This window comes from Arachis ipaensis, chromosome B6 (assembly GCF_059453495.1).
Source record: "Arachis ipaensis isolate K30076 ecotype BB chromosome B6, ASM5945349v1, whole genome shotgun sequence".
Classification (NCBI taxonomy): Eukaryota; Viridiplantae; Streptophyta; class Magnoliopsida; order Fabales; family Fabaceae; genus Arachis; species Arachis ipaensis.
Window position 1 is genome coordinate 123,395,209 of NC_142441.1, and position 4,675 is coordinate 123,399,883.

At 33.9% G+C, this 4,675-nt stretch overlaps 1 long non-coding RNA gene across 1 annotated transcript; it reads left to right on the forward strand.

Moving 5' to 3' along the window:
- Nucleotides 1-271: 271 nt before the first annotated feature.
- Nucleotides 272-1,538, forward strand: LOC148562575 (uncharacterized). The gene is made up of 3 exons (XR_015885640.1): nucleotides 272-302; nucleotides 427-529; nucleotides 928-1,538. It is a non-coding gene; the product is annotated as an uncharacterized LOC148562575 (long non-coding RNA).
- Nucleotides 1,539-4,675: the final 3,137 nt, after the last annotated feature.

A 4,675-nucleotide genomic window follows, 5' to 3' on the forward strand; every position in this document is an offset into this window, starting at 1 on the left:
ATTTTCTTAGAAATGACTTTGTTCTGGCAATTATTATCCTCTGCAGTTGTTGATTACAGTTTTCTGCATGTAAAAGTTACTATTATATTTATTATAGTGCTACATAATGCTATCAATACATATACTTAGCTGAAGTATATCGGATATATGTGTGATTTCTGAAATTGATTAGGTAATCCATATGCATGTCCATGTTTCAAAATGAGCCACTTTATGGATTATTTCCTGATGCAATGCAGGTACAGGGGAACTCTTTCCAGAAAAAGGTGACATTACTCTTCGGGATTCGCCATGCTGTAGAGGTATAGACCTGAGTTATTAATTCTGATAACAAAAATTTTGCTATTTTTCTTACTCTAATGCTGTACAGTAAATATGTTGTGCAATGAATATCTGTTTAACTATGCTTGCTGAATATGTTGACAGGAAAAGTCTAATGGGCCAAGTCAAGGGGGACCAAGACAAAGAGCTGAAGCTTTCTGCCTTGTCTAATGCCTTTAATTCATCTTCTGATATGACATCCAGTATGGTATGGCAACATATTTAAGATTGTATAAACTATGTTTTTCTTTGTTGTTTTATAGTCAATGAAATTCAACCAAAAGTAGGTTCTCCTAACAAGAGGGTGTAGGATAATGATGAAGCATTTAAGCATATTGTATATGGTATCTTTTCTTTTGTTATTAGTGGTAAATTTAATAATTATATTTAGGTAGGTACAGGTTCAGGTTTTTCCATCTTTGCCGAAAAGAAAATTGAAGGAAAGAATATCATAGTATTTAAATTAAATTTGCCAAAAAGAAAAATGAAGGAAAGATATCATAGTTTTTAAATTAAATTGAACATCTCCAAATCAAGTCACAGATCATGATGATTTCATACTCCGTTGGAACTTGCCTTTCTTTCTAATACTTTCTACTCTCACAGTCACAGGATAGATTGAATGGGCTGAATCAAGGAGGACCAAGACAAAGAGCAGAAGCTTTGGCTGCTTTAAACTCTGCATTTAAATCATCATCCAGAACCAAAAGTTCTAGCCCTAAGACAACTGGAAGAAGTCAAGGATCACAAAGAGCAGCAGCAGTAGCTGCTCTCTCTCAAGTTCTTACTGCTGAGAAGAAGAAACAATCACCTGATTCTTCTCCTGTGGCAACCAGAAGTCCTGTTGTGGAAACTAGCACTTCCAGTGAGAAATATAGCTCTTATTGTCCAAGTTAAATGTGTCACAAAAGAAAGATTAGCTATTATAAGAAGGTTAGAGCGTCAAGTAGTTCTAGTGCAGTTCCACTACCACCGTCGCCACCCTCAATGTCTTCGGATGAGGACTATGATGATGATGAGGATGAAGATGACATTGAAGACTATAGCTGATAGTTTTAGTATAGTTGAACAATATACTAGGAATTATAGTTGATGATCAATACATTTTGTTTATGTTTTGAATTATATTGACTTGCTTGTTTATAGTACTTCATAATACGATGAATTTGTTTATTTTTTGAAATATTATAAATATTCGAATACAAATTAGATAAAAATTTGTATTAAATTTATATTTATTTTATATGAAAACAAGTTTATTTTGCATTTAGAAAAATAAAAAAATTCTATTTTACCTTACTGACGGATTTACAGACGAATTTTCTATCTGTAATCAGAATGTGGGATGATTTTTCAAAGTTCAAATTACAGACGAAAAATCTGTCGGAAAATTCATCTGTAATTACAGACGGAAAATCCGTCAGAAAATCTGTCTGTAATTACAGAAAAAAAATCCGTCTAAAAATCCGTCTGTAATTACAGACGAAAAATCCGTCGGAAAGTTCGTCGCCTTTGGGAAATGGATAGAAAATTTACAGAGGAAAAATCCATCGGTAACTGGTAAAAATTCGTCTGTAATTTTCTGACGAAAAAAATTCGTCGGTAAATAATTTCCGACGGCGCTTTTACAGAGGGACAAAATCTGTCGGTAATTTCGTTGGTAACCAAAAATCCGTCTGTAATAAAGACTAAATCCGTCTGTAAATCTGTCTGTATTAATCCATTTTCTAGTTGTGAGATCATGGCCACTTTAGCCCCCTTAAATTCGCCGCTGACATTCATATGAATAGTATCTGCACAAAAGACTTTGGCGTTTGTTTTTTATAAACTAAATATGCATACATTTATAGAGTTTGTGCTAATTTGCTCATTAGGCACTTAAACACTCTGAATTCTCTTGTTTAATAACAATTTAAAATATTAGACTACTAACACATTATCATAAAATAACTCAAGTGGTCTTTCAAATATATATTCATAATTTGTGACATGTGTTTGTAGTCACGTAATCGGATGCCATTCAAAATGTGTTTTATATTCAAGTGCTTTAGTGGAAAGAGTAATAAATATCTTATCAACATTTTTTCAAAGAACTCTTTCAATGAACATATGAATATACCTGCAATGAATTAAAATTGTTTTGACATCCAACAAAATCAGAATTTAAACACCAAATGATCTCCAACTTTAGTTTCTGACTTCATATGTATGAACATGTAATATTTTGGTATAGCAAAATTTGGTTGTCTACTATTTAGTGATTCAATCTTCTCTGACTCAAATATCTGACAAAGATACTAATAAAATACACAATAACTGTAAGTGTATAAATTCGTTATCCATCAGATTATTACTGAAGTATAATAAATCTTATGCATTTTTTAGTTGTATAACTTTCTTGAGATACCTAATGAGACTATACTTTTCTCCCCTAGAGTTGAATATATAACCTTATTTATAATCCTGCATGTCGCTGATGTAAGAACCGCGATTAATTAACCGTTTAATTAAATAATTAAATTTCCCAAAATAGGGTCCAAAAATTTAGAATGTGAATTAGAACTTTTAAATATGATTTTCGGACTCAGTAGATTTTTCTGAGTTGGAAAATGTAGTTTTCTACGAAAAAACGCATAAAAATGTGAACCGGTAAATGAACCGGCAGTACCGGCTTAAATTGGTCCGATGCTGTGCGAGAATAATTAAAAACAGTAGAAAACTTTAGAAAAATATTTAGAGTTGAAAATCAGGCATTAATTTTAAATGTTTGATCCGAAATTGGGGCAAACGGGCCAAAAACGCTAACGGGTTGGATTGGGCCCAAGCCCAACATATAAAAACACATTAACGACCCTCGTTCAGCCACCATAACCGTTAGAGAGTGAGAGCTGCAGCTGAAGTGAGAAGAGAGGAAGGGGTTTCAAAAACACTATTCACTTCTCATCACTTCTGGTGGACATATCTCGAGTTATAGTGCTTCGATTCGCATGCCGTCAGCGGCTACGCGAAGCTCTCGCCAAGCCCGTCATTTCTAGCTAAGTCTTGTGGTAAGATTCTTGAAATTCCCTGTCCAGTTTCATGCTCTAAGAATTTTGAGTTTTTGGGTTTTGTATTGAGTAAAATTTTGTGATTTTGGGTGTTTAGGTACACTCTAGCCTTTGGTTCCTATTGGGTTTGATCCAATCAATCTTGGATAAGGTGAGTTTATTCTTAACCCTTGTGAAATTGTAATTTTGATGAAACTCTAGGTTGATTTAGTTATGAATTATGTGTATATAGCTTGAATTGGTGTTGTATGGAGAATGTTGGTGACTTGAATAACTTGGAAGTGGATTTGGTGGCTTGAGAGCTTGTGGAAATTTGGTTGAGGTCATTTTGGTAAATTGGTGCATATTGAGAATCGGCCAAGGTATGGTTTCAATTTCCTCTATGTAATATATAATATTTCTGGACACTTAAGCTAGTGACTCATAGGATAGGATTGGATTAAATTGGTTGTTGAAATTGTTGTATGATGATGTATGATAATTTGATGATTTTGGGTTGTTTTGATGAATTGTGATGTTGATAAAATGGTGTTAAAGATTGAGATTAAGATTGATCATGATGATTGTTGGTGATATATAGATGATGGATGATTGTGTTAGTTGAGAAATATTATAGTGTGAAATAATTGATAATTGAGATTGAGGAATATGTAATGTGAATGGAAATTGGTGTAAATGGTGATTTGTGACACAAAAGGTAAGTTATGAGGTAAATTGGAGTTTGGTGTGATTTTAAGTTGGTTTTGGTTATGAACTTTAAGGATTTGAGAATTTAGTGATCTTTGGTAAAAATGGATTTTTGTGAACTTTGACGGATCATATATTGAACTACCGTTTTTGAAATGGAATGAATTTTATATCAAATCAAAGGTAATTCAAAGAGCTTTAAAACGGTATTAATTTTGTAGAAATCTAAATTTTGTAGAGAAAGACAGGATCATTGAAAGTTGGTGTCAGAAATCTGAATTCTGTGATGTTGCAGAATTTGTGATTTCTGGTTTATGTGTGCACGCACACTGCTGTGCGCGTGCTATGATCAGTGGCAATTTTTAACTTGTGTCTACGCATATCCTTGTGCGCATACACACCCTGTGTATTTTTGAAAACGTGCGTACGCACACTCTTGTGCGCACGCACACATAGGGGGATGCCTACTATTGGAAGTGCTAGCACGCTCTGTGCGCACACACCACCTACTGAATTTTGCAAGCTGTGCGCACACACATGCTGGAAGGTGCATTCTGTTGAGGGCGTTTCCACACATCATGCCTATAAACAAAATGAAGATTTTACTTTCTGTGCGTACG